The sequence below is a fragment of the Dama dama genome, chromosome 30, assembly GCF_033118175.1.
Source record: "Dama dama isolate Ldn47 chromosome 30, ASM3311817v1, whole genome shotgun sequence".
NCBI lineage: Eukaryota > Metazoa > Chordata > Mammalia > Artiodactyla > Cervidae > Dama > Dama dama.
The window spans coordinates 76,371,634-76,384,809 of NC_083710.1; positions in this window are offsets into that span (position 1 = coordinate 76,371,634).

Consider the following 13,176-nt stretch of genomic DNA (forward strand, 5'->3'; position numbering starts at 1 on the left):
TCTGAATTTCTTTCTTAATACTTGCTTTAGCAGTATTCCACAAATTATGATAATGTAGCATTTTCATTATCATCTAGATTCTCATAATCTGGAATTTTCATGATTTTTTTTTTACCATGACTAGTTTAGAGATACATTTGGGTTTCTAGGGCTTTGAAAAACCTCTTAATTAAAAAAAAAAGAAAAGAAAAACCTCTTAATTATTGACTTTCAATTTAATTGCATTATGGTCAGAGAACAAAATATATATGATAATGATGGTTAGGAATTTTTAAAACTTCCCCTGTGGACGACTACTTGGTCAGTTCAGTTCAGTCGCTCAGTCGCATCCGACTCTTCGTGACCCCATGAGCTGCAGCACGCCAGGCTTCCCTGTCCATCACCATTTCCCAGAGCTTGCTCAAACTCATGTCCATTGAGTCGGTGATGCCATCCAACCATCTCATCCTGTTGTCCTCTTCTCCTCCTGTCTTCAGTCTTTCCCAGCATCAGGGTCTTTTCAAATGAGTCAGTTCTTTGCATCAGGCGGCCAAAGTATTGGACAGATTCAGCATCAGTCCTTCCAATGAATATTCCTTTAGGATGAACTGGTTGGATCTCCTTGCAGTCCAGAAGACTCTCAAGAGTCTTCTCCAACACAACAGTTCAAAAGCATCAATTCTTCAGTGCTCAGCTTTCTTCACAGTCCAACTCTCACATCCATACATGACCACTGGAAAAACCATAGCCTTGACTAGACAGACCTTTGTTGGCAAAGTAAGGTCTCTGCTTTTTAATATGCTGTCTAGGTTGTTTATAGCTTTTCTTCCAAGGAGCAACTGTCTTTTGATTTAATGGCTGCAGTCACCACCTGCAGTGATTTTGGAGTCCAAGAAAATAAAGTCTGTCACTGTTTCCACTGTTTCCCCATCTATTTGCCATGAAGTGATGGGACCAGATGCTGTGATCTTAGTTTTCTGAATGTTGAGTTTTAAGCCAACTTTTTCACTCTCCTTTTTCACTTTCATCAAGAGCGTCTTTAGTTCTTCTTCACTTTCTGACATAAGGGTGGTGTCATCTGCATATCTCAGGTTACTGATATTTCTCCCAGCAATCTTGATTCCAGTTTGTGTTTCATCCAGTCCAGAGTTTCTCATGATGTACTCTGCATATAAGTTAAATAAGCAGGGTGACAATATACAGCCTTGACATTCTCCTTTCCCAATTTGGAACCAGTCGGTTGTTCCATGTCCAATTCTAACCATTGCTTCTTGACATGCATACAAGTCTCTCAGGAGGCAGGTCAGGTGGTCTGGTAGTCCCATCTCTTTAAGAATTTTCCAAAGTTTGTTGTGATCCACACAGTCAAAGGTTTTGGCATAATCAATAAAGCAGAAGTAGATGTTCTTCTGGAACTCTCTTGCTTATGACTATTTGGTAGATTTTTGAAAATGTTTCATGCATCCTGGAAAAAATATTTACCCTAATATTACCCTAAATAAAAAAGATTTACTCTAATATTTAGATATTAGAGAGAGATCATCACCTCTCTCTCTACATATAGAGATGTTAGATTCAGTGTCTTTTTGGGGGGGTTGGGAGCTACTTTTAATTTCAAAGATTATTTATTAATTATTGTGGTGGGCAAAATCATGCTCCTCACTCCAAAATTCGTGTCCACTCAGATCTTACAGTGTGCACTATTTGGAAAGAGGGTCTTTGCAGATGTAATTAGTCAGGAAGAAAAGGAGAGGAAACACAGAGGAATGTCATGTAAAGATGCAGGCAGAGCTTAGGATGATGCAGCAACAAGCTAAGGAAAGCCAAGCATTGCTGGGAGCCACCAGAAATGAGGAAAGAGCAAGGAGGGATTCTTTTCTAGAGCCTTCAGAGAGAGAGTGTGGCTCTGGCAACACCTTGATTTTGGACTTTTAGTTTCCAGAGCTATGACAAAATACATTTCTTTTGTTCTTAAGTGAAACCACGGGTTAAATCCATTGCACTTGTAACCTGCCTTTGTTGATCAAAGTCATTGTAATTGTTACCACCAAAAACTTGCCTGTCCTCCAAGCTGCTGGTAACTTATACAAGATGTTTGCCTGCGTTGTTTTTCAGGAAATTGGAGTCAGCTGTGTCTCCTTCTAGCTCAAGCCAGTTAAGACTGGTTAGGACCGCCTACCCTTCAACTGGGCATGCACCAGTGCCCACTATTTGACCTTTTGACATCAGAGGGCCTAAAACTCCACCCTCAGATCTTGAGCGCGCCACCATTTTCTGAACTGGCATCCTGTGAAGATTCGTGTAGCTTATTCCTGAAAAATGGTGATTACCTTACCCTTTTCTTATTTCCAGTCCCCTTTCCCCACAATCCCCACACCTCAGGCCACTCTGCTTCTTTATCTCACAAATCCTACAAAAATCTGCTGCTTTATCTCACAAATCCCAAAATTTGGGGAGGCAGGTCTGAGACTCACTCCTTGCTTGGCTGCCTTGCAAGTAAATGCATTATTTACTGCAGAGCTTGCCATGTCAGTGGTTTGGTTTGCTACAAGTGGACAAACCAACCTAATTTGGTAACAAAACTATCCAGTTTGTGGTAATTTATTATGGCAACCATAGGCAACTAATACAATTATTTTTTACATCCACCTGTTCTTGTTTTATGTATACCAGTTTTAGTCCATTCTTTTTTGTAAGTATGGATGAGATTTCCTTATCTATGTCTTGAAGCCTCTTTAGCCTCTTTAATTAACTTTCTTTTAGGTGTGTTTGGATCAGTTGTTGAATTGTTGCCTTTTTTAGCTTTACAAAGAAGAAAGTGTTAGTCGCTCAAGTTGTATCCGAATCTTTGGGACCCCATGGACTGTATAGCCTGCCAGGCTTCTCTGTCCTTGGAATTCTCCAGGCAAAAATACTGGAGTGTGTAGCCATTCCCTTCTCCAGGGAATCTTCTGGACTCAGGGATTGAGCCCTGGTCTCCTGCATTGCAGGCAGAGTCTTTACTGTATGAGCCACCAGGGAAGTCCTTTTTAGCATTTGAGTTCTTGGTATGTTTTGCAATTTTATTTTGTAGTTCCATTTGGAGTGGAAAAGACAGTTGTTTTTTATTTGCTTCTTCTCTTGTTGTCGCGGTTCAGTCAGTAACTCGTGTCCGACCCAATGAATTGCAGAACGCCAGGCTTCCCTGTCCTTCACTATCTCCCAGAGTGTGCACCTACTCATGTCCATTGAGTTGGTGATGCCATCCAGCCATTTCATCCTCTGTCACCCTCTTCTCCTCTTGTCTTCAATCTTTCCCAGCATCAGGGTTTTTTCCAATAAGTCGACTCTTTGCATCAGGTGGCAAGAATATTGGAGCTTCAGCATCAGTCCTTCCAATGAATATTCAGGGTTGGTTTCCTCTAGGATTGACTGGTTTGTTATGTCCACTTTTCTTCCCCTATAATGCCTCTTTCCTGTCCTGTACTGGCAATTCCAGGCTGAAATTGCAGAGCCAGCCAGAAGCAGCTTGATTCCCTATTCCTAGGTTTCTACAATACCACGTAACCAAGCAGCTCTAACAGAGCTTCTGCTGGTGGTGTCAAGCACCCAGGAGAACAAGGAAACTATTTCTGGGTTACTTTTGGTCTAAAACAGTGGCTAGCATCCCCCTGGCTTCTGCTGACACATGATTTTGTGGTGTTTCCCCTGTTTCTAGTCCATAGAAATACTTATCTTGGCTTAGGCTCCAGCAAGTTTCTTTTTTTTTCCTGTTTATTTTCTCATTTTAGTTTCCATATCATTGCTATGAATTTGTGATAGAGGCTCAGCATGTGAACACTTTGAGTCCAATTGCCAGTTGGTCTTTCCAGAGCCTAAGTAGCTATCAAAAATATTTTGGTTATAGCCAATGGACATATAAATGAACAGGTCACTTCTGGATTCAAATTCTATTTTTCTTTCCATTCCTGGGCAACCACAAGGCCTTGTATGTTTTGGCAGAGTCACAACACCTTGAATGTATTATAACCAGGTAACCTGATTACTCACCTGGTCCTAATCAATCCTATTTGTTACCAACAAAATACATGCCATATTTATTTGCGTGTCTCAGTCTCCATCTCTTGTTAGCACCATAGTTCAAACTACCATCATCTTTTACCTGGTCTACAGCTATAGTCTCCTAACTGGGTCACAGCTTATCTCTTTCTTATTCATATGGGAGCCAGTGGGACTGCTCTCAAACCTAAATCTACTAATGTCAGCCATTTGTTTAAAATCCTTTGGTGACTTCTTATTTTCAATGGGATGAGAGAAAAACTCCCTTTTAACAGCCTAAATGGCACCATATGATCTGATTCTTTCCTACCTCCTGACAGCTTGTTCTACTACTGTCCCCCAAGTTTATTACATTTCCACAGTCTGTTCCTAAAACACCATAAAACTGCTTTTATTTCAAGGTCTTTGCACTTACTATTTCCTCTTTCAGGTTTCTAAAGTGACTGACTCATTTTCATAAATCAGGCCTCTTTCTTGCCTTCCCCCATTCTTGTACCCCCACATCTATCAGCAGTCCTATTAGCTCTGCCTCCAAAAGTGAAAGTTGCTCAGTCATGTCCAACTCTTTGTGACCCTATGGACTGTACAGTCCATGGAATTCTGCAGACCAGAATACTGGAGTGGGTAGCCATTCCCTTCTCCAGGGGATCTTCCCAACCAAGGGATCAAACCTAGGTCTCCCACATTGCAGGCAGATTCTTTTACCAACTGAGCCAATATTCCAAATCCTCACACTTCCTTCCGTCTTTGCCATCATCACCCTGGTCCATGGAACCTTGTTACACTCTCAGTCACTGTAATAGATATATTGATATTAGGGCTCAATGATTATCCAGGTGCCCCAACAAACTTCTGCATCCCTTTCAAATTATATGAAGTCATGTCACTCGCCATAGCCAATGGAGATACAAATTAATAGGTGACTTCTAGATTCAAGTTCTATTTTTCTTTCTGTTTCTGGGCAACCACAAGACCTTGTGTGTTTTGGCAGAGTCACAACACCTCGGGTATATTATTCACTACTTGTAGACATCTGCACAGGACCTGCATTGGACTTTGTGTACTTTAACTGTAACCCAGAAAGTTTGGTATGTTGTAGTCTCATTTGAGTAAAAATATTTTTTCATTTCCCTTGATACTTCATTTTTAACCCATGGAGTATTTAAACGTGTGTTGTTACAAGTATTTGGAGATTTTTCCTTTTGGAAAAAGGAGATTTTTCCTTCCTAGTTTCCTAACAGAAATGACTTTTCTGTTATCGATTTCTAGGTTAATCGTATCATGGTTAGAGAACATACCTTATGTAATTTAAATTCTTCTAATTCTTTTATAATTTTAATCACCTTAAATTGGTTAAGATTTGGTTCATTTTATGACCTAACTTGGTGAATGTTTCACGTGCGCTAAGAGAATGTGTATTGGGTACAGCATTCTATAAATGTCAATTAAATTTAGTAGCTTGATGATCAATTCTACTGATTTTTTTCTTGCTGATTTTTTGTCTATTCATTCTGTGTATTACTGACAGAAGAGTATTGGCCACTCCAACTAAAATTGTGAATGTCTCTTCCTCCTTTCTGTTCTGTCAGTTTTTGCCTATATATTTTGAACCTCTGTTGTTAGAAGCGTATCATGTAGGATTATTGTCTTCTTGGTGAATGCATCATTTCATGTAATGTCCCACTTTATCCCTAATAATTTTCTTTGCTTTAAATTCTACTTTGTCTGATACTAATGTCATTAGCCCCTTCATGGATCATAGCATTATGGTGAAGGGGCTTGTATAACCCAATGAAGCTATGAGCCATGCTGCACAGGGCCACCCAAGACGGCGGATCACAGTGAAGAGTTCTGACAAAATGTGGTCCGCTGGAGGAGGGAATGACAAACCCCTCCAATCATGTACAGATGTGAAAGAAGGCTGAGTACTGAAGAATTAATGCTTTGGAATTGTAGTGCTAGAGAAGATTCTGCAAGGAGATCAGACCAGTCAATCCTAAAGAAAATCAACCTGAATATTTGTTGGAAGAACTGATGCTGAAGCTCCAATACTTTGGCCATCTGATAGGAAGAGCTGACTCATTGGAAAAGACCCTGATGCTGGGAAAGATGGAAGGTAAAAGGAGAAGGATGAGGATGAGGTGGTTAGATAGCATCACCAACTCAATAGATATCAATTTGAGCAAACTCTGGGAGCGAGTGGAGAACAGAAGAGACTGGTGTACAGAGCAGGGGTTGCAAAGAGTCCAACATGATTTAGCGACTGAGTAACAGTAGATGTAGTTGGCCACTCCAGCTTTCTTTTTAATGTGTTTTTTCATAGTTGTGCTGAGATCTAAAAACATTCTTTTAAATTGTGGTAAAAAATTTACCATCTTAACCATTTTAAAGTACAGTTCAGCAGTGTTAAGTATATTCCCATTGTTGTACAACAGATCTCTAGAACTTTTTCACAGTGTGAAACTGAAACTCATAGAAACTCACAGAGCCCATTGAACAAGTCCCCACCCCTTCCTGCCCCATCCCTCTGACAACCACAGTTCTGCCTTCCGTTTCTATAGGTTTCACTATTTCAGGTGCCTACTCCAGCTTTCTTTTGATGGTGTCTGCATGATGAATGTTTTTCTATTCCTTTAAAACTTTTTTTAAAGTGATAATTCACATAAGAGAAAATTCATTCATTGAAACTGTACACTCAGTGGTTTCTAGTATATTCACAGATACGTGCAACCATCACCATTACCTAAATGGAGCATTTCATCATTCCAAGAAGAAACCCTATACCCATTAGTATTTCTCCATATTACCACTAATCTTTCTGCCTTTATGGAATTACCTGTCTTGGGCATTTCACATACATGAAAGCATACAATCTGTGACATTTTGTAAGCAGCTGCTTTCATTTAGCATAATCTTTTTCAATCCAGGTTCATCCATGTTGTAGCATGCATCTGTAGTTCATTCCTTTTTTATAGCCGAAAACATTTTGTGATTTTTAGCACAGCTTGCCCATTCTCTTACTGATGGACACCTGGACTATTTCCACGTTTTGACTATGATGAACATATAATAGCTAGGAAGGTTTGGATACAAGGTTTTGTGTGAACATGTTTCCAGTTCTATAAACTAGATACCTAGGAGTAGAATTGTTGGGTCACACAGTAACTCTGTTTAACTGTTTTCTAAAGTTTCTGCACCATTTTACATTCCCTATAGAAATCTGTGAGTGCTCCCATTTCTCCACACCCTCACTAGCTTTTGCTAATGTTCATCTTGATTATAACCATCCTAGTGGGTATGAAGTTGTCATTGATTTGCATTTCCCTAGTGGCTAATGAGGGAGCTGTTTAGATAGCATCACCAACCCAATGCACATGAATTTGAGCAAATTCTAGGAGGTAGTAAAGGACAGGGAAGCCCAGCATGCTGCAGTCCATGGGGTTGCAGAGTCAGACATGACTTAGTGACTGAACAACAACAGCTAATTATGTGGAACATCTTTTCATGTATGTCTTGGCCATTTTTTCCCCCATTTTTCTTCTTTTATTAGAATTTTTTTCTTTTTTTTTTTTTTGTCTTGGCCATTTTTATATCTTGTTTGGAAAAGATGTCTCTCCAATTCCTTTGCCCATTTAAAAAATTGGGCTGTCTTTTTATTTTTTAGTTCTAAGACAGTACTTTATATATTCTGTGTGAAGTCCCTTACCAAATATGATTTGCAATTTATTTCTTCAATTTTATGCAGTCTTCATTTTCTTGATGGTGATTTTTTTTTTTCTAAGAGAAATTTTATTTCTTTATTTTTGGCTGTGCTGGGTCTTCATTGCTTTGCTTGGGCTTTCTCTAGTTGCAGCGGGTGGGGGCTACTCTCTAGTTGTGGGGTGTGGGCTTCTCATGTTGGTTCAGTTCAGTTCAGTTGCTCAGTCGTGTCTGACTCTTTGTGACCCCATGGACTGCAGCACGCCAGGCCTCCCTGTCCATCACCAACTCCCAAAGATTACTCAAACTCATGTCCATCGAGTCGGTGATGCCATCCAACTATCTCATCCTCTGTCGTCCCCTTCTCCTCCTGCCTTCAATCTTTCCCAGCATCAGGGTCTTTTCAAATGAATCAGTTCTTTGTATCAGGTGGCCAAAGTATTGGAGTTTCAGCTTCAGCATCAGTCCTCCCAATGAATATCCAGGACTGATTCTCTCTAGGATGGACTGGTTGGATCTCCTAGCTGTCCAAGGGACTCTCAAGAGTCTTCTCCAACACCACAGTTCAAAAGTATCAATTCTTTGGTGCTCACCTTTCTTTATAGTCCAACTCTCACATCCATACATGACTACTGAAAAAACCATAGCTTTGACTAGATGGGCATTTGTTGGCAAAGTAATGTCTCTGCTTTTTAAAATGCTGTCTAGGTTTGGCCATAGCTTTTCTTCCAAGGAGCAAGTGTTTTTTAATTTCATGGCTGAAGTCACCATCAGCAGTGATTTTTGAGCCCCCCCCAAATAAAGTCTGTCACTGTCTCCACTGTTTCCCCATCTATTTGCCATGAAGTGATAGGACCAGATGCCATGATCTTAGTTTTCTGAATGTTGAGCTTTAAGCCAAATTTTTCACTCTCCCCTTTCACTTTCATCAAGAGGCTCTTTATTTCTTCACTTTCTGCTGTAAGTGTGGTATCATCTGCATATCTGAGGTTATTGATATTTCTCCCAGCAATCTTGATTCCAGCTTGTGCTTCATCCAGTCCAGAGTTTCTCATGATGTACTCTGCATATAAGTTAAATAAGCAGGGTGACAATATACAGCCTTGACGTACTCCTTTCCTGATTTGGAACCAGTCTGCTGGTCCATGTCCAGTTCTAACTGTTACTTCTTGACCTGCATACAGATTTCTCAGGAGGCAGGTCAGGTGGTCTGGTATTCCCATCTCTTTAAGAATGTTCCACAGTTTGTTGTGATCCACACAGTCAAAGGCTTTGGCATAGCCAATAAAGCAGATGTTTTTTTTATTGAACTCTCTTGCTTTTTTGATGATCCAACAGATGTTGGCAATTTGGTCTCCGGTTGCTCTGCCTTTTCTAAATCCAGCTTGAACATCTGGAAGTTCATGGTTCATGTAGTGTTGAAGCCTAGCTTGGAGAATTTTGAGCCTTACTTTGCTAGCGTGTGAGATGAGTACAATTGTGCAGTAGTTGAGCATTCTTCAGCATTGGAATGAAAACTGACCTTTTCCAGTCCTGTGGCCACTGCTGAGTTTTCCAAATTTGCTGGCATTTTGAGTGTAGCACTTTCACAGCATCATCTTTTAGGATTTGAAATAGCTCAACTGGAATTCCATCACCTCCACTAGCTTTGCTCCTAGTGATGCTTCCTATGGCCCACTTGACTTCACATTCCAGGATGTCTGGCTCTAGGTGAGTGATCATACCATTGTGGTTATCTGAGTCATGAAGATCTTTTTTTTATAGTTCTTCTGTGTATTGTTGCCACCTCTTCTTAACATCTTCTGCTTCTGTTAGGTCCATGTCATTTCTGTCCTTTATTGTGCCCATCTTAGCATGAAATGTTCCCTTGGTGTCTCTAATTTTCTTGAAGAGATCTCTAGTCTTTCCCATTCTGTTGTTTTCCTCTATTTCTTTGCATTGATCACTGAGGAAGTCTTTCTTATTGCTCCTTGCTATTCTTTGGAACTCTGCATTCAAATGAGTATGTCTTTCCTTTTCTCCTTTGACTTTTGCTTCTCTTGTTTTCATAGTTAAGTCCTCCTCAGACAGCCATTTTGCCTTTTTGCATTTCTTTTTCTTGGGCATGGTCTTGATCACTGCCTCCTGTATAGTGTCATGAACCTCTGTCCGTAGTTCTTCAGGCACTCTATCAGATCTAATCCCTTGAATAGCTTCTCTCATTGCAGAGTGCAGTCTTTAGAGCTCAAGCCCAGTGGTTGTGGCGCATGGGCTTAGTTGTCCCGGGGCATGTGGAATCTTCCTGGACTGGGGATTGAACCCATGCCCTCTGCATTGGCATGTAGATCCTTAACCACTAGAACACCAGGGAAGTCCTGTGGTGTCTTTTGAAGTACACAATTTCTAAATTTTTGTGAAATTCATTTTATCCAATTTCTCTTCTGTGCTTGTGCTTTTGGTATTGTACCTAAGGTTTTATTCAATTTAGGATTATGAAGATTTATTCCTGTTTTCTTGCAAGGGTTTTATAGTTTTAGATTTTATATTCAGGTCTCTGACCCTGTTTGAGTTATTTTTTGTATGTGGTCTAAGGAAAGGGTCCAATTTCACTCTTTTTAATATATTGAATAGATATCCAGTTGTCCCAGCATCATCATTTGTTGCAGTGACTACATTTTCTCCATTGAATTATCTTGGCATCCTTGTTGAAATTAGTTGATCAGTGTGAGATTTTACCTTTCCTGTAGACAGCTTATAGTTGATTCATGTTATTTATTTCTTAATTATTTTTACACTCTTTTAATTATTATATTTATAACATTTACATTTAATGCAATTATGTATATATTTTGATTTAGATGTAAGGATTTGGAAAATAAGCATTAAGCCCTTATGATTTATATTATAGAAGTTTTATAAGTCTTTTTCAAGACATTGGTTATTATAACTTCATTTAGTTAACTTAGAAACTTGAAAGGTTTAAGTTTTTAAGTGTTTATTATATATAAAATATAATGTATTAAAACTGGAGAAGACATAGAACTGCTTTTTTGTTGAGATACAGTTGACATAAAGCATTATATTAGTTTAGGTGTTTAACATGTTTTGAAATACACATGTTGTAAAATCATTACCACACTAAGTTTAGTTAACTTTAATCACCACACATTTACAATTTTTTCCTTATGATGAGCACTTTTAAGATCTACTCTCTTAGCAACTTTCAAATATACCATACAGTATTGTTAAACATAGTCACCCTGCTATACATTACATTCACAAGAATTTTTTATCTTGTAACTGGGAATTTGTACCTTTTGACCACCTTCACTATTTCACCATCCTCCCCCATCCACACCTCTGGCAACCACCAGTCTGTTCTTTTATCTATGAATTCAATTTTTTGTTTGTTTCCACATATAAGTGAGATCATTCAGTATTTGTCTTTTTCTGTTTGACTTATTTCACTTAGCATAATGCCCTCAAGCTCCATTCATGTTGCCTCAGATGGCAGGACTTCCTTCTTTTTTTTAGGGATGAACACTAGTTCATTGCATATACATGTATCTAAACACACTATATTCATCCATTCACCTGCTGATGGACACTTAGATTGTTTCCACATCTTGGCTATTGTAAATAACACTGCAATGAACATGCTGGTGGACAAAGAGCTGTCTTTAAGTCAATATTAACTCATCCCAGTTGTTGAAAGATTCATCTATTTATCAGAAATAGTATGTGAACCTTTAAAAATACAATTTTAAACCTTGTATTCCAGAACCAAATATTAAGGAATTCTTGTCATGCTTCAAAATTTTTATCTTATTGTAACATAGGCTATCATTTACATGTACTTGTTCATATTTTAAAAACAAAGTACAGTTAATGAATTTTTTCTTATAGACATTTTGATTATCTGGACTATAATATTCTTAGAGTGTATATGTAACAGATTTTAAATCAAGTAATTAACAGTTTGCCAAGTGAAGGGAAAAGAGGGAAAATAGGAAAAAACAAGAGAGGAGCAGATTTTAGACAACTAAGAACTGTCTCCCTAAAGTGCTAATTCTCTTTCTTCTGCAAGGAAAAGGAAGTTTAGATGCAAAAAACTTATACAATCACTCAGTACTGTTGCTGCTGCTGCTGCTGCTAAGCCGCTTCAGTCGTGTCCGACTCTGTGCGACCCCACAGACGGCAGCCCACCAGGCTCCCCCGTCCCTGGGATTCTCCAGGCAAGAACCCTGGAGTGGGTTGCCATTTCCTTCCCCAATGCATGAAAGCGAAAAGAAAGTGAAGTCGCTCAGTCGTGTCCGACTCTTAGGGACCCTTTGGACTTCAGCCTACAAGGCTCCTCCATCCATGGGATTTGCCAGGCAAGAGTACTGGAGTGGGTTGCCACTGCCTTCTCCGTGTTGATACTGTAGTCCTTCACAATTAAGTACATTTTATTTCTGAAATAATTTTAGAATAAAGCTGCAAGGATACTACAGAGAGGTCCTAAACACACATTTATTTCCCCCTATTGCTAACATCTTACATATAATCATGGTACATTTGTCAAAATTAAGGAAGTTAATAATGGTCCATTAACTACACTTGAAACTTTATGTGGATTTCAGCAGTTTTCCCAGTAAAATCCATTTTCTGTTTCTGGATCTGGTTTAAGATAGCACCTTTTAGTCATCATGTCTCCTTAGTGTCCTCCTGTCTATTAAGTTTTGAGGAGTACTGATCAGGTATTTTAAAGACTGTCCCTTGATTTTCTTTTAGGTGATTTTTTTTTTTTCATATTTACACTAGATTATAGAATGGAAGGAATATCACAGAGGTGACGTACCCTGCCCATGATCTTGAATCAGGAGTATACAGAATATCTATAGCCTCACATTAGTAATATTTACTTTGACCACCTGGCCAAGGTAGTGTTTGTGTTTCTCCACCCTAGTCTTTAAAAGTTAGTCAGTCCACATTCAAGGGAGAGGGGAGTTCAGGTCTTACTCCCTCCCCCACCCTGCCCCCCCACTTCAGGAGGTATCACGTTAAGTTGAATAGTGTTCCCCCCCTAAAGATATCTACGTTTTTAATCCCCAGTAACGTTGTATTTTATGGCAAAAGGGATTGCGCGCATGTGAGTAAATAGAGACTGTTGTAGGCAGAGAATATCTTGGATTATCCAGAGGGATTCTAAATAATTAATTACAAAGATCCTTATAGGACGAAGGAGGAAGGTCAATAAAGAGAGAAATGATGATGTGATGAAGGAGACAGGTTGATGTGGCCAGAAGCCTACTAACAACATAAAAGAAGGTGGTCAAACAGACCGAGGACTGGCTTTAAAGCCAAATTTCTACATGAGAACACTGAAGTTGGATCAGAGTCTTTAAATTGCTGCAAAGAAGTAGTAAACTTAGAAGGGTAATGTTTTACCATCAGGTTGGCAAAAACTATGGAAATCGGTTATATTTGGTGATGGTATGT